Source organism: Corvus cornix, chromosome 3 (assembly GCF_000738735.6).
Source record: "Corvus cornix cornix isolate S_Up_H32 chromosome 3, ASM73873v5, whole genome shotgun sequence".
NCBI lineage: Eukaryota > Metazoa > Chordata > Aves > Passeriformes > Corvidae > Corvus > Corvus cornix.
Window position 1 is genome coordinate 103567270 of NC_047056.1, and position 18283 is coordinate 103585552.

The window sequence follows — 18283 nt, forward strand, 5'->3', positions numbered from 1 at the left end:
AAACCATATCCCCAAATGTCACATCCGGACACCTCTTGAACACTTCCAGAGATGGTGACTCCACCATCTATCTCCCTGGGCAATTGATTCCAGTGTCTAATCCCTCTCGTAGTGATTTTTTTACCCTGGTCTAATCTGAACCACATAATCTGTTGATACAGCCCAGGAAATGGTTGGCTTTCTAGGATGCAGGCGTACATGTCCATGTTTTCATCCGCAAACACTCCCGAGTCCTTTTCCCCAAGCCTGCTCTAAATCCATTCTCCACCCAGGCTGTATTTGTGCTTGGGATTGCTCCAAACCAAGTGCAGGACCTTTCACTTGGCCTTGTTGATTCAGCTTCATGAGGTCTGCACAGGCCTAGTTCTCAAACCTGTCAGGGCCCCTCTGGATGGCATCCCTTCCCTCCAGTGTGTCGAGCACCCCACACAGCCTGGGGTCATCAGCAAACTTGCCCTCAATATATTTATAAAAGTATTTTCATTACATGATTACAGAAAATGCAAAGACTATTTATTGATTGTATGCCCAATTTTATTTTTGGATAGTTGGCAAATATTCTGCTTGTTGTTGCCTTTTATTGTCATATTTGCCAAGTTTGGAGTTGTTTGAATCTAGTTTTTCATCAGCATGCCATGTACAGTCATCAGATAAGTTATGGGTTGGTTCTCTGGATAAAGATGTTTATAATGACACAGAGAAGGGAAATTTAATTAACAGTCCATAAATCATATCATTTTGACAATCTGATATAGTTACACTGGAAGGCTTTGAACTAATCTCAATTTCTATGCACACCAAGTCTTTCTCTTCCCCTGATCACCAATTGTTTTGGTACTATGACAGGTAATAATAAATCGTGTACTTATAGTAAAAGGCTCTGAACAATATGATTGCTGTTTGCACCTTCACAATCTGACACCTTGATTTTCAACTCAAATTGGTAAGAAATTTCACAGAAAGGCTCCCTTGCAAGTTTTCAGTTGGATGACTCCTGCCTATAACAGATCTTCATACACAGCAACATGGGAAACTCTTCTGGCTTGTGCACATATTTGTTTACACTTCAGATGGCTGAAGACAGAGAAAGAAGAAACACAAGAAGATATAACCCCAAAGAATAGAAAATTCAGTATTATTTTTAAAAGTCATGCAGGATATTATTTTTACTTCCGCAGTGCAAGCCAAAGAGTTCATTTGGCATTAATTGGTTATTTCTAATCACCTTCTCTCTTTCACTAAAAAGCTACATTCATATTTTCTCCAATACTCAGCCTGGCTGAGGTCTAACTAAGCTTAGGAAATATTGAACATTTTTTTAAAGAGAGCAGAGAATTATGTAGCCAACCTACAGGATTAACTTTGGTCTTTTTAGTCCTGATTATGTGCATTAATCATAACATTATCACTATTCTTATCAGCACTTTCTCAGAATTAGCTCTGCCTGAAAGGTGTCAAAACTGTTAATTAATACCAGAGATAATCATAACAATCTGGAATCTTTGACACAACTGCCCCTCCTCCCATTACAACCCTTTTCAGAGGGAACTGCTGGGTAATGTACTATAGCTCCGCAAGAAACATTTCATCTACAGAGGAAAGAGAAATAAATCTTTCTTCATATATGTCAAGGAGAATAATTGCTTTTTTTCTTTTTATTTCTTCTACCATGGTCTGTATATCCATGATATCTGACGTTGAAGCTATAAGTCATTCATCAAAGACAGAAAGAAATTATAGGAAAAGATGTGGGACAACATTCTAGCTTTAGATTGCTAATGGATGGATGCTTTCTGTAGCTTGTGTCAAATTTACTGAATAATAAGGGAAATAGCTCATGTTTCCTTGGTTACAAATTTCTCTACTTAAGGCATTAGAATTTGAAGGTCAAGTGCAGAGTAAAAGACTACAGATTAAAACAGTCCAGACTGAGTTTCTGGATCTCCTTCTAGAACAGGATAAAATATATTTATGTGCTGAATCCCAGTCAGATTTCTCACAAATTGGGGGTCTAATACTTGAGATTAGGGTCAAGAATATAGAAATGAAGCTGCCAAGGCTTTCTGCCTCTCGATTGTTTGTCTGTTTTTCAGACGTTTGCTCCTTGAGCTCTAGGATTCACCACTGTTTCCAATGGGTCCCACTTCTAATACAGCTGTTCCAATGTGCACTTTAATCAAGTTTTTTGGTAGCAGAAGTAGCTGAAAACATAATGGCTTTAAGCAGAAGGAAGGTGGATTTAGATTAGATATTAGGGAGAAATTCTTTACTGTGAAGTTGACCAGAGGAGTTGTGGATGCCTCATCCCTGGAAGCATTCAAGATCAGGTTTGATGGGGGTCCAAGCAATGTGATTTAGGGGAAAGTGTCTCTTTCCATGGCAGGGGGGGGCTGGAACTGGATGGTTTTTAATGTCCCTTCCAACACAAAGCATTCTATGATTCTATGGTCATAGAACCCTGATGAAAACATGATCATCCCCCTGTCTCAGGCAGCAGGATAGTTTTGCTGTGACCAAAGAAGTAGCCAAATTGGCAAAACAACTTGTAGATCTTCAAGAAGTCCCACTCATAGTGCCCAGAACAAGCAGATCATGAGCACCAGCAATAGTGAAGCAAATCAGAAACCAAAAGCAAATCAAAACTGAAACTATTTGATCATCAGCAAGGTGTTCTTTAGCCAGTACTAAAGATAAGGACTCTCAAGTGTCTGGAGTATTGCGATAACCAAAAGTGGCTGAAAACCAGATCTAGGGAGGAAAGTCCCCCAACTGTGCTCCAGGACTGGGGATCATCTCTCCATCTGGGGGACTCATGGAGCAGGGGAGAGCCCATAAAAGCCTCCCAGGAGGAACGTGTGCTCATTACCAAGCCTCCCAGCAGGACCACATCTCTCGCATGGAACAAAGAGGTTGTGTACTTATGTTAACTCAATTGGCTTCTCTTCCCCACTGCGCCATCTCCACCATAGCCCAGTGAAGGCATGTCAGTAAGAAAATTGCAAATATCTGTGATTTAAGTGCTGTAGTATCCAAATATATTTACTCTCTGTTATTTGTGTTGATGTTTGACATATGCAGGGTGTGATATACTTGGGAAAAGGGGAGTTGCTGGAAGCAGATCTAATACAACAGCAATATTTAGGAGCTTCGAGAAAGGAAATGGATGGTTATGCCCCACTTTGATCCTTTTTGGAGATGAAAAACACTAAGATCCAAGTGAGGAATCTGCAAGTGAAATGTGCTGACACTGTGACTTCTTGCACTTTGAGAGAAAGAAAAGACAATTTAGAGAGATCTTTTCATGTGGCTGCTTGCATTAGCATGATCTGTTCAATACAAACTCAAAATTTTCCACTCTTTTGCATAGAAATGATTTTAATTATTTTTTATTTAGATGCAAAAATCTTAATGAAAACGTTGCTTGGATTCTACTTGATTTAGATAAAGTATATAATTAAGCAGGGACAAAATGCCAAATGAAATAGAAATTATCAGTGTGATGGAAAGCAATCTGCCTTTTACTTATCTAGCTGACCCTTACATGTTGGCTGAGCATTATCTCTGAGCCACCAGTATCTTATTGGCATTTGTAACCTTGGACAGAGAGCAGTAATTTGCAGTAAATCTCCTCACACAGGGTTATATTAAGAGTGAATTCTTATCTGAATAGTGCAGTGAAGACTGATGATAAAATACCAAGGTTTCATGCTTGCCAATAAGAAATGAACAATTTCATAGCTCCAAAAGATAAAGGCAAAATCAACAGGTTGGAGGAAAAAAAAAAGATAAAAATAAGTAGAGCTGAAAGATTAGTACATAGGAAGAACTAATAAAAAACTAAGGAAGCAAGCAAAACAAAACACAAGACATAAATAGATAATTACTTAAAACACAACAATGTGCTTTTGTATTTGAGCCCCCTTTTTTTCTTACTTATTTGATGTGACAAATCAATCCTCGAGTAGCACACATACCCATACTACCTTTCTGCTTTTATGGCTTCACATACAAAAAGAAGACCAAGTGCCTTTTTCTGATCCCACTAGTAAGTAGCTCAAATATTCCTCATTTCTTTCAGGCCCCAGAGAGGGAATGTGGCATGAAAGCAGAAGCTGCTCTAGTGATATTCAGTTTAATCTTATACAAAACCTGATTGCTGTTAGTGAAATATTTGCAAGTCTTCCTGCAGAAGTATAATTTTCACCTAGTGAATATTATTCGTCTACAAAAACATTTCCAGGAGTAGGTTTTCTGTCTCTTCTCATTTGCTATATCTGTGCAAATAAAATAGATCAGGCACATTCATGATCATGATGCAGTCTGTGTCCTTACAGCTGATTTTCCTCATTCCCACAAAACAGACGATTCAAACCCAAACTTTCTGTTGCTCATGGTCCTGGCAGGTGCTGACCTTGCAGTGCATCCAGGCATTGTCTGAGGGAGCATTAGTGAGCTGGAGCCAGACCCTTGCCACGCATCCTACTAATTTAAGAGCTGGAATGGTCACATGACAGAGTCACAGAGCTCAGGTCCATTCTCTGCTCAGTTTACGAGTGCAGAAGCAACGAGATCAACTATATTTTTTGTCAGAAAAAATCCTAGAATTATCTGTATTGCCCGTTCTCTGTATGAATAAATAGAAACATTTATGCAGAAGATCCCAGTTTTTAACTGTAAAGTTATTAGGTAAGTTTTTATTAACCCTTTTAAGACCTCTATTTCAGTGTTTCTTCCATGGTTCCGCTATATCTGCTCCAGAGGGAAGGAGGGGTCATCCAGCAAATGGGAGTGACATTTAAACTATTGAACATTTCTAACTGAAAGTGTCATTACAGCTTAATTTCATATTACTTCTTGTCTGAGGGCAAGGAATGACCATTCTAGGATATTATAGTGTAGGAATCCTTTTTCTGGTGTGTGTATGTAGGATATGCATCAAATTTCAAATGCATTCAAAATTGTTGACACCAACTTGTGAAATATATTGACATAGTCTTGAACCCATTTTACAGACCAGGAAGTCTGGTACTAATGATTCCTTCAGTAACATGACTTTACCAGTGTAAGCTGTGACTTCACTTCAAGCTATGACATGTTTTTAAAGGAAATCTGGTCTAAGGAAAATCACTTCCTGCAGATTAACATTCCTGATGTCTTTATTCTGCAAACATCTAAAAATGCAGTGTGTAATCTTGGCTTCTCTATAAATAACAAGCATTTTACCCTTCAGCTTCATACAGCCAAAAGTCCACCTTGTGAGTGTTGGAGTGAGCTGCTACCATGTGATGAACAAGTTTTGTAGTAGACAAAATTCTGATTAGTCTTGATATAATAGTAGACAAATTTAATAGACCTATATTTAGGATTGCAGAGTTTACGTATTCCATACGTATGGCAAAACTCAGGTGATTTGGGTTGCAAATATCTTTTAACTCTCTCTCTATTTAACTTGTAAATAAATTATCAGGAATTTTAAAAGTAGCCCTATTTATTGGAGCCGAGCCCAGAAAGAATCTTTATTTAGTGTACTATATCCACTATTACTTGCATCCTGTTGAAATGATTGAATTAAAATTACTAATAAATACAAGACAAAGATAAGCTATACAAGCAAATTTGTTTAAAATATAACTTTATGTATGATAGATACTTTGCAGTTATATTAAAACAATAAGAAAATTATTCTGTAGTTTAATTTTAAGTTCATTGTTTTTCCCACCTACTGTAGTGGTTCTGCAATACTATAATTCTAAGATTTTATAGATAATTTAAATTTCCACATTTGGTGGGCTGACTGCTGTCTATGGACACAGAGTGACAAACGAGAGGCAGGTTTGTGTCATAAGTGGATTGCACGCTGAAAAGCCCCAGGCAGAAATGTCATTTGCATTCACTGCTATACTGGGAAAATGATGAAGAAAAATACAACTGGAAACTCCTTCTAATTCAAGGCAGAATCTTCAGACGCTATGTGCTGTAAAAGCAAGGGATTTCCAGAATTATGCACTCTTGACAGGAAAATGCTTTAAAGTTGTCTATCTTAGAATGAAGTATGTAATAAAAGCACAAAGTAACAACTGGCAATGCTGTATTGTGCTTATATTATATTCAGGAAAGTTTTGCATTAAAAGACATATTAGAAATTCCAGATGCTCCTGTAAATGGCTGAAATGAATTTATGAAACTCTGCTGTAGGAAAGAGCCTAATTGAATTGGAAATGCTTGGGAATTTAGGTGTTAACTTTGAGGGTTTTGGTATTTATAGCTGCTAGTATTCTGAAAGATAGCATCTCCTCCTCCAGATTATCACACCCATTATGGCTGAAGTGCACTTGCAAAACCATTTAGAAATGATACTATAGGAGAATCACCGACTCTTTCTAGAGAATGTTGCTGATGGTAAGTGGCCTTCTTTATCAACTGCGATTTCCATGACTACTTTTTATTTAATTTGTTCAGGATTCAGACTTTTTTTTTTAAAATATATTCTGCTTGTAAAGATCCTTAAAAAATGTTACTGGACAATTGTTTAATATTTCTTAGAGTTCATAATTAAGGGGTCCTTCAGATTTGAAGGACTTTCAGGACCCATTATGTCCCATCACTTTTCCTCTCCAACCCACATCAAGAATATTCATGTCACTGAGATGTTGTAGAATAAATTATAGTTGAGACATATTTCAATTATATCTTTTTGTTGTACATAGGAGGATACTCAAATTATTCTCTGGCAGAGAGAATTACTTGGAAAAATACCTTATGCCTTAAACACAGGCTGAGAAAGATGAAGATGGAGAATATTTTGGGAAACTTGAATAAGAGAATGTCCATCTCTTACTGAAGAGACATTTTTCAACAAGAACACCCACTGTAAATCTAGGCAAAGGAGAACAGAAGTTCTCTCACCTTTTACTTGCCAGAAGAGTCTAGATACATTTCCCCCCACAGATACAAACTTTCCCATGGTTAATTTTGCCTATGCTATTCTAAATTTTAACAAGTAAAAATTTTTGCCAAGGCAAGCTATGAATTCTGCCATTTCATTCCCGTAATTTAGGATTCAGTTATTGTTTTGAAAGTGGGAAAACATGATGAAAGCATACTGAAAGTCTTATTCTGTGCCCTAAAATAACTACACCTTCATTTCCAGATGAAGTCCAAAGTACAAGCTATTAGAAATATATTGTAAACCTTAAGTTATTACTGGGCAGAAATGCTTTGGCTGCTTCTTCTGAATAGAAAAAACCCACCTGTGAGTCAGAAGAAGGGAGTCTCAGCAGTAGCCTCTTATACAGATACAGCTGCACTGAGCATACTATAATTGAGTGGCAATAAACATATAAACAAGGATGTTTCATTCCTTATAAGCTCCCAGGTGCTGTGCAGGGCTAGGTACACCCATAAATTTAATGTTTCTTCTTTTTATAAAAGCATTGTCCTTTATAAATATAAATAAAAGGCAGTGAATACATTCCTAATTTCAGGACCGGATTGACTTCTCCCTGTAAAAAGTATTTGTCTTTCCATAACAACATGCTTCATGTATTTATAATGTCTTGTACTTCAGAAAGAATTTCACAAAGGTTTAGAAACTAAACACATCCAAGATAATGTGCTGGTAAATCCCAGAATAGCAAGATATTTAGTTATTGACAGCAAGTCTTGTCCTTGAAATCTCAGTATTTTAGGCTTATTCACTGTAGGAGCCAGAAGAAATTGGCAAGTAGTTATTGTTCTTTGTTCAGTTTCCATAGCAACAACAGTAATAAGTTGGGGTGGTTTTATTAATTTTTTATTTCATCTTTACAAAACTCCTTATTCCCTTCACAATACTGGGAGTTTCTGGAAATAGTAATGTATCTATCTCCAAACATACAATTGCTCTACTTCTGCCTAGGAGGAGCTGTGTTACAACAAATATTGTTTTAATATTCATACATATAGAGAGTTTGTCACTATATTGCAATGATCTTATGTGGTGACATGGTAAAATTCGCTGCTTATGAATCTCCCACAATGCAAACATACTCCCAGGCATTAATTAATGTTCCAGTTTCCTTTTCCCCCCCTCTGGTAAGGAAGGAGCATTGTTGTCCCATGTTGTATCACAGGAAGAAGTTTAATGAGACTGTGCAGCTTTACAGCTATCTCCAAAATGCTACCTGATAAAACTCAAACTGTGACAGCAGTGCCCTCAGTCTGGCTCCTGCACAGCATAACTAGGGCTGCTCAGCATCAATCCTGTTCCACATGGAGGTCTGAGATGAGCCACATCCTATGCCCAGACTTTTATGGAAAAGAATTCAGGTCACAATGTCGTGTGTGGCAGTCAGAGCCATCCATATTGCACAGGGTAGAGTGCAATAGAGGATCAGTATTGGCAACAGCTAGTGATGTTAGCGACCCACTCAGGGATAGCCTGTAAGTTAATATGTAAATAAGTTAATCAAAGCTGAGAAGAGAATAGCATGGGCCTCTGGATATAAATATTCTTTCATTTTCAAGTAAAACAAGCAATTTTGTGCTCCTCTCCAAAACTAGCAGACTCAAATCTATGAATTTTTCTTAAACTGACTAGCACCTAATTATGCTAAAGAAATCAGGCAAAAAAATATGTTTAGACTAAAGGCAAGAGCGTTACCATGTAGTTGTGGGAGCACAGTCTGTCATTAGAAAAAAAAAAAGACTTTGTATGATTTCATATCTCTGGTATATATTTCAAAACTTAAACCACATTATTAACTGTAGTAAAACTTATTGATCCCCAGCATGTGCTTTTCTCAAAGTAGCCACGCAGCTTTGACGTGCTTCAAAACACAAGCTTAATATGAGCAGCTCAGGGAGTAGTGAGTATCAGGAGGGCTGTTTCAGTGAAAAAGAAGCTGCTCATATCTTCCCTTCCTCTGTGGAATCCAAAACACATCCTGCTTCAATGAGTAATTTCCCTGAAGCTAATGGCTTTATTGACAGCTGCAACTCCATCAATTCTTCTGGTTTATTGAAATGGTTCATATAAGCCAAATGTATTATGTACACTTAAATTGAAAATGTCCTAGTTGTATTTGTGTAATAGCTTTTGCAAATGCTCACATACTCAGTAGCCATGGTTTAAAAGGGGGACAGGAGAAGGCGTTTGGCATCACTGCTTTCAAAGGATCATGCACTGCACGAAATCTGGGTTAAGAGCTGAATGCTTGTAGAAAGAAGGAAAACCAAAGCTCAGGTCAAATATCAAGTACTATTATTAAATACTGGTAACAGGTAACTTCAGGTGTGTTCTGTTCATTTGGATGAGAACTGTCATAAAAATAAGAAGTCACCAACGTGAGTAAGAGTTCAACAGACTGACTGTTCTCAATTTCACATCACTGTTGCAGCTGTGCACTGTGGAAAACAACCAGTGCTCCCCCATTTTTCTGAAAGTCAAACCTATGCAACACATTTAACTCAGAGGTCTTCTTGACTTGATATTATTTCTTTAAATTTTTTTTTTTGCTTTCGTTCTGTCATCTTTTTCTATCTGTTATCAGTAACCTTATTATCATGGGTCATAATGTCAATATAAAAAAATCTGTAATAAAAACCATCTCTTAACTGACAGAGTTCAGTCCACATGGAAGTAATTCAATTCAGACAATGACTGGTCAGATTTCCCCAGCTGCCTCCTGCCTCATGTAATCAATCTAAAGAGCAAATCCTAGTTTAGAACTTCTGACATTCCAGTTCAGGGATGTGAATTGTGAATTCCTCTGAAATTCCTGATGGTGAAGCCAGGCTCCTGCAAAGTGCTGCAGATTTGGAAGAAATATAATGGCATTAAATGCTTTTGTGAATATCTTGCAGGTAGAAAGGAGAAAAGGCAAGTGTAAGCTGTTCAATGAACAGCTCTATTTTCAAGGCAATAGGTGTGTACAATGAAAAAATAAATATCCAGTGCCCAGTCAGCTGTTCTTAGATGAAATTCTAATCTATAAAAGCAGGATAAAAGCACAGGCTGGCACAGAAACCAAACCATTCCAAAATTTCCTGACAAACTGTGTTTCCTAATGTCTAAAGTTTCAGTTTTCCACTTTTTTTCTCTTTCATTAGCTCACAGGAGTATTTAATCTATTTGTATTTCATAAAAAACTTAGGAAAAAATTGTGGAGAAATGAACAGTTATTTCCATGTAATTTCATAAATGATAGCACATGTGCAGCTTTCAATAATTGAAAATCACATAATTCTGCAGATATTTCTAAATAAAACTAAAAATAAACTCATCACATGCAGTCAATGGAAAGGCAAGGACAAAGAAGTGATGTGCCTTTCAGGTAAGACCAAGTGCATGGGAAGGGAGTTCACCCCTCTGGCAACTCAACCCAGTCTCCACCTAAACATGCTTCTTGCTTTGTGCTTGTACACGGGGCTCGGGGTTTGCTGCTGTGCCCACTTTGGCCTGTGACAAAAGAACAGCCCACATTTTGTCTTCCTGTGCTAAACCAGCCTTCCAGGGTAGTGTCTGAACCTCTGTGGTCTTGCTGCTCTGCTCCATTGCTTATTTCATGCTCAGATCTGGACAAAGTGACAGAAATGGTAATATCCTTGTTATCACAGGGCCCTGCTCCAATTCATATTTGCCAGAAATAACACTGGAGAAGATAAGATTAAATTTTCCAATTTCTTTCAGCACTTTCCTCACAAATGAAAACCTTTCTAATGCAGCAAAACAAAGAAATAAATCCCAAACCCCTTCACATGATAGGTGCTCTGGAGGAGGTCAGACATCTGGCCAACATATTTCTCTGGCCTCATTTAGTCTTTAGCAATGAATTTCATTAGCAACCATTACTAAAATGCTGCCCTTACACAAACCAGAAGATGCAGGAGGAGCATCTAAAACAATGAAGAATTATTCTAGAGAAGGAAGTGCTGGGGTGAGACAGGAGTAACAGAAGCTGTGAAACAGAAAACATAAAAGGAAGAAGGGGGGAAAAAAACATCTCACACCACAAAAGACAATAAACAAAAGACAGTACTCCTCACCATAAATCTGACTGTAGATATATGCTTGTCGGGGTCCCTTCCCCCTGCCATGTGGTCCTGGGAGAGGGGCCCTGGGGGGGAGGCACGGGGTTTCCCTGCCCCTGCTCAGCCTCGTTCCCCGCTGGTTGTTTTGTGTTCCCCTGCGCGGGCAGAAGGACCCTCGGGTCCCGTGACTGTAACAGTTCCTGGGCAGAGCCCCGGCCATGCGGCTGGAGAAATAAACATCTCTGAAACATCTGTCAAGAATCGGTCCTTATATATTCTTTCCACGGGCCTTGTTGATTGATACGTGTGTTGCAGTATCCCCACTTTAATATATGCTCCCTCTTTCTAGCAACCCTTCTGGTAATAAATGTAAAGACATTTAATAATATTAATCTCATTATAACAAAACAACTCATCTAACAGCACCATCAGTTACATAAGGCAGGGACTCTGCCCATCACAACCTTTCATGAACATCCTGCTGTCTTCCTCTGACTCTAGGACAATTTTAACTGTACATTTGTGTTCCCCAGTCCATAGGCCACCCTGACTTGCCCCAGATTTCTGGGTTTATTTCACATCCATGCAGTCACCCAAAATAACCAAGAATGCAAAATTTACTGCCAGGTCTGGTAACTGCAATCCCCTTTTGCAATTCTTACACATCCAAATGGACACATTAAAAGCAGCAATTGAGCCACTCATATAAACAAAGATTACACTGATGCCTTTTCCTGGTCTTAAAAATTAAGAGCCAGACAAAGTTAAGGGAAAAAGGGTTTTTTACCTTGGTATTTAATAAGGATCCTTATGGTGCACCGCTTCACCAAGGTGGAATGCGCTGAAATGCACACACACGATAGACCGTGTACTGTTGGGGTCCCTCCCCTGCCATGGAGCCCTGGGAGAGGGGCCCTGAGGGCACAGACACGGGGCTTCCCTGCCCCTGCTCAGCCTCGTTCCCATTGGTTGGTTTGTGTTCCCTGCGCGGGCAGAAGGACCCTTGGTCCCGTGACTGGAACAGTTCCTCGGCAGAGCTCCGGCCATGCGGCTGGAGAAATAAACATCTCTGAAACATCTAGCAAGAATCTGTCTGTCCATATATATTTCCTTTCCACGGGACTCCTGGTTTGATATATGCGTGTTGCAGGATCCCCACTGCAACAGTGTACACAATTTATAGACCTTGCAAATTAGCATATCTACAAAGATTCCCCAATGAGAGGCTTGAATGGATAGCATGATATCCCCCCCATCCTGAGGAATTCACCCCTGGATGGGCCTAATCTGAGTTTACAGGATGTGTTCTAGAGAGGACCTTGGTTTCTCAGGATAGCGTGGGGCTTTCCGGCCTCCAACTGCAAGGCCTCCAGGATGTTTGGTCTCCTGGATTAACAGAATGCTAGGGCTATGCTGAGTTATCAGACTTAAGGAATTACAAGTATGCATGCTAAGAGCACTGAGGATACATAAAAGCTATATAAAAGGTATATATAAAAGGTATATAAAAGAAAAGGCAAAAAATCATCATGGCATCAATACATGATTTCAGGAGATGCAGACAAAAAATCCTCTGAGAAGCTGCAGGCATGTCACTTTTTCTTTCTAATGTCTACTTTTCAAACAAAAACAACACGATAAAGCCAAGTGCGAAAATTAAGGCATTAGGAATGCTGTGAGACAGTGAAAGATAGAAGAATCTTGCCTTACAGAATAAATATCTCTAAATTAAGTGTTGTTTTCCCTTCTAATTACATCCTAAATTCTCTTTTAATCACATTGGAAATGATCCAGTCCATTTATTACCTTGGGCAAATCTTCTCATTGCTCTATTTTTTTACTTTTTTTTTCCCCCTGAATACATAGCTGAGATTATTAATGTTTAGAATTTTTTTTTCCCTCAGGAGTGAAAGATTTACATTAGAAAAGCAAAAAAAAAAAAATAAATCCAGCAACCATGAAGCCATTATTAAAACAGAGCTATATTACTATCTAGTACGCAGTTCTTGAATAAATGTGTGATTTATTCTGAAAAAAAGTACTTTTTCAAATCTGAAGATTCTTTTGAAATTTGTTGTTTGTATCATCCATTCTAAACCATAGGCACCAGAAATGTCAAAGCTGGAAGTGTTAATGCAGTTTTGCTGGGGAGAAAAATTTGGAAAGTTTATGAAGTTTTGTATTTTTTAAAACATCATTGATACCAAAATATTTGGCAAGTTTTCTCCAAAAGTCAATAAAAGTCTCTCAAGTTTCTCAAAAGTTTTAGAAGGAAAGAGAAAGAATTATTTTGTGACAGGTTAAACCACATCATAGACTGAGTCAGAGATAGGATCAGAACTCGGAAATCTTGACTGTATTTCCCCATTTTTTCCATTGCTCTACCAAATGTTGCCTACAGGACTTTATAACATTTCCAGGTTGCTTTTGGCTAAACATTAAATGAGTTCTTGGTCACCTGTACTCAAGGAGGACCTTTGTCTTTAACTAGATCACAAAGAGGAACTGTTTCCTACAAACCACATAATGTTCTATCGGAATCACTTTTTCCTCAAGCAAAATTCCTTTTTGGTATATTGAAGGGGTGAAATGAAATGACAAGCCCATCTAGCTTCAATGTGTAGCCTCATGCTAGAGCAATGTGAGGCAAAAGCTGAGGGCTTACTGACAGCAGTATAATCTCCTTAATACTGAGATTGATCTAGTCTGCAGGGAAAGAGGTGGCTGTGGTGCATACAAATGAAGAAGCAGTGCATTTGGAAAGGTTGCAGTGAGTCTGATCGCTCTGTCAGCAAAGCAATGAGTCTGTACTCCAAATATCACAGCCTTCAGCTTGAGAAACCATGTATAGGAGGCAGAAAGAAGATAACAGGAATGAGTGAAGAGAAGCAACTGTTCTCCGTTACTGCTGTGATTAAAACACAATAGAGGAAACCATTCAAAGGCCAAAACTGTGACAGGAACTGGGTGCAAATTAAGCAATGTTGACAATCATGTTTGTGTTTGAGTGTGCCCCTGCTTCATGTAGTGTAGCTCTAGACTTGAACCCAATTTAGTGCAATACAGTTAAAAAGTTACAAAGAGCTGGTTTGCCTGAAATGCCTTCTGAAATGGTTCCGTCTCCTCTGGAAAGAGAACTGTAAGTGATGGAGCAACATTTCCAGTTCTGCCAAATCTCCACCTTTTTGGGTTACCACATTTCAAAACAAGAATCAAACTTATTTGTTTTTTAAAAGACATGTCTCATGGATATTTACCTAGCAGAGGGATTTCAACCCCTGTGGGCAGATAACTTCCTTAGTTTCCCATTCGTTTTATGTATAAAAGTACATAGGGAATTGATTTGCAGAACTACCTTTTTGTTTATCGCTTTTATGATCTCGTTCCATGCGTCAGGAATAGTGTGGTCAGCAGGACCAGGGCTGACCAGTGATCGCCAGTGCCCGTGTACTCGGCACTGGGGAGGCTGCACCTTGAATCCTGTGTTCAATTTTGGGCCCCTCATGACAAGAAACACAATGAGGGGCTGGAGCACGTCCAGAGAAGGGCAACAGAGCTGGCGAAGCGTCTGGAGCACACGTATGAAAGGAACAGCTGTGGGAGCTGGGGGTGTTTAGTCCAGGGGGTACCTCCCCACTCTTTACAACTCCCTCAAAGGAGGCTGTAGTGAGGTGGGGGTTGGCCCGATGACAGGATGAAAGCAGATGGCTGCCAGTTGTGCCAGGGTGAGCTAGACTGGATATTAGGAAAAAAATTCTTCATGGAAGATGTTGTCAAGCACTGGAACTGCCTGCCCAGGGAAATGGGTAGATGTGGCACTTAGTGACATGGTGTAGTGGAGGACTTGGCCCTCCTGGGTTAACGCTTGGACTTGATGACCTTAAACGTCTTTTCCAACTTAAATTATTTTATGATTCTATGTCCTTCAACGCAGCTGTACTTTGAAGTACCTAATTTTGTCCAGACCATGTTCAGGGAATGCAGGTGTGGAGTCATCAACCTTTGGTTTACTCTCCATGTGACTAATAGAGTGGAGTAGATTGATGCCCATTCTAAATTTTTTTCTTTTTCTTTATCTCACAAATCTACAAGATCTTACACAAATCTCCAGTGATTAGCAATACTGTCCTCTGTTTCCTAGCCTTTGACACATAAATGTTTTATCCTCTTTCAATGAAAGATCGTATGGTATATTATTTCTAAAAGGAGTTTTTTTTTCAAATAGGAAACGAAACTTGTTTTCACAATAGTGTGAAGAACAGCTGGAAGCAAATTGAAAGTTTCCCAGCCAGGAAAAACTATATCTAAAAAAATGAACATCACGTCACCCCATCACAAAAATGCCTCATTACCTGAATTTCCCAAGTGCAATCAAAATAATAATAAAAGCTCCATGCTTGCCAAACTGGGATGTGCTGCCTGCCATCTTCTGAGATCAGAACTCCATCAATTATTTATTTCAGCTGTAATGTCTGTACTGTCCCTTGATAAGAGAGCTTGTAGTGGTCAGTGGTGAGTTACAAATACTTGTTTCACTGAGCCATCAGCAGCCCTTGGAAGACTTCTTTGAAATTTAGAAGACCTCTTTGACTCCTAGAAGACACTAAGAAAGTTATTAAGCATGGCCACTATTAATGAAGGTGAATTATGTTGTTCTAAATATTTGAAATTATAGAAGTTTTTACACAGTTCAAATGTGGGGTTTTTTGTTTGTTTTTTGGGTTTTTTTATACTGCAGAAATCAAAAGGACTGATGTTAAGAAAGTGGTAAAATTTTTGGTTGTCATAGCAACTGAGCTCAGTGAGTAAAGAAGCCAGAAAAAGCTAATTATTTTTTTCTCAACGTGCAAAATGTTTAGGGTAGTTTTGTTCAGCAGTCAAGTAACAGTGAATCCAAACATAAAAAAGAATGAAAGTAATATAGTATAGGGAATAAACATATATGCTAAAGCCTGAAATCTAATTCAGACAAAACTCTTTGATTTCTGATCTCACTGAATCAAGGATAAGATTTTAAAGACTTTATTCTGAGACCCTGTGCAAAGTTATTTTGGAACCAAAGAACAGAATAGCCTGATACTGTTGGCCTGTTTTGTTAAAGAATCAGGTGCTGCCTCCACTGAAATAATTTATTACTTTATCCAGACAAAAGGCCTTGTATTTAGTATTGGCTGGGGGTCTTGTCCTTAGACTAGATAAATTATCTTGACTATATTAACTGTAGTGTCAGAATTCAAATTTACCATCAAAGAAGTTGAAGCAGTGCCTACATATACACTCAAATGTCTACAAAATCCTTGCTCATAGGAGAATAATAAAAACATTTGAATTCGACAGGAATCATTGATTTCCTGGGGTAAAAAGCTGCAGGTATGCCTAGTTTTCATATAGCTTGTTTTCTTCTGTGCTTCCGTTCCCACTAGAAATTAGTCCAAATTCAGCCACTGGCCTTCATGGCACCATCTCAGTTAACCCATAAGCCACATTTCATAACAAACAAAAGAAAAACTGTGCTTGCTCTTCTCCAGTAGACAAAGAAGTAGTGCATTAAACTGGGTTAAAACGCATACCATAAATTGTGCTGTTGCTGTATTTTGTTCACTCACAAGTGAACATTGCTCCTGCTTGTGTCTCTGCTGTGCCGTGTGTGGAGCAGAGGGTTTTCCAGGAGGGCAGCTTTCACTGCTCCAGCTAACTCACACTTCAGGCTGTGTGACATGGAGCAGCTGAGCTCCCTACAATGGTGTTATCCCCAACAGGTGAGCCCTGAGGCACCCCAAATATTGCATTACCCACTGAAGCTGTCAGTCACTCAAGACTCTTCCAAACAATGAGCACATAAGCTGAATTTACTCTGTCTCAGGCAGAATTCTAATGGGGATTTAGTTACTTTTCTTACATGATCTACTCAGTAAGTCTTTCTGTGATTGCAGTGGCAGCTAACAATACATTATGAATCAACACGGTACCACACAGATGACTCAACAGATCTGCTAAGGCGACTGCCAGTTCATCAAGGTAATACACATCATCCCTTTATCATCCCCACTAAATAAATATAAATTACTCACTTCCTTACTTTTCCATCCCTGAATCTGTTTCTGTAAGTCCCTCACTCACAACAACACAGGATAAAGTAAATATGTTTTAATTCTGAATTATTTTTTTGCCAATATATACTTGCAACTTCACATCTCAGTATCTCCCTCTGTGTGATCACTCATGCATCATCTCTCCTCATGTCATACAGGGGAAATAATTTTTTTTAGAAAATAAATGTCAACAATTATCCTCAGGAAAAAAAACCTGTTTGGGTACAGGCACACTGTATATACCTACAGGAACTGCAGATGCATTTGAAGTGTAAATGCTCTTTGCTAAGCTTAACATGAATGAAAAGAGAATAACATATTCTTTGATGTTCTCTGGGGGAATGTCAAAAAAGTGAAGCAGTCTCTTTTGACCAGGGGCCAGGAATGATCATGGATGATAGTTTTTATTTTCAGCTGATGTTGTAGGACATCACATACTTTGAGGTTTTATCACCTTCTGGGCATCTGTCTGAGGTGGGTGGATTCTCAGACTTGAGATTTATGACAGAAAAATACAGTTACAGAGTAAAATTAAACTTTAAAGAAAAGATTTAAGAAAAAAAAAAGAAAGGTTAATTTAGTAGCTACCAAAAATATGCTAGCAGAGGAGAGAAAAAGTAGTCATACTTCATTTTCAGAGCTTCTAAGAATATCAGTAGATACTGTATTGAATACTGACCAGGAAATCAAAGCAACCCCTCCCCAGTTATTCCCATTACCTCCTGAGATATCTCAAGCTTATCTGACATTTAACATGGAGAAAAAACAGTTTGGAGGGAAGGAGATGTAATTGTCTTACTCTGTTGTTTATTGTGGTGTCGCAGGCCCTGAGACTGCCTATCATTGCCAAATTTCCAGTGGGTGACCCATGGTAAACACCTTCTCTGCACATCAGGCTGGACTGAATGCAGCTGCAGAGCAGTGACCCTGACCAGGAGTTAGCCATATCCCTCAAGGCACATAAAACTCTGGTAGTGTCTTGGTTTGAAAGACAGGTGTCTGCTAAGGAAGGCAGGAGCCTCCCTTGGAATGGCAGATGCGACCTCCCTTCCCTCCGAGTTATTATAATTTTGAAATTAAGGGGCTTTTAGGCAAAGATATGGGAAATAGGAATAACAGTTCTTTACTATTATATATCTGTATGTGTATAACCAGTCAAACAAACAACAACAACTACGGCA

At 38.7% G+C, this 18283-nt stretch overlaps 1 long non-coding RNA gene across 2 annotated transcripts in view; it reads left to right on the top strand.

Moving 5' to 3' along the window:
• LOC104685425 overlaps positions 1-18283 on the top strand; it is a 30257-nt gene that overhangs the window by 6491 nt on the left and 5483 nt on the right. The window contains exons 1-2 of one of the 2 annotated variants that reach the window (XR_005604318.1): positions 6313-6399; positions 16944-17028. This is a non-coding gene — a long non-coding RNA (uncharacterized LOC104685425). Of the gene's footprint in view, positions 1-6312; positions 6400-16943; positions 17029-18283 lie in introns of those variants that run through there. The other variant, XR_751109.3, reaches the window with a different exon arrangement.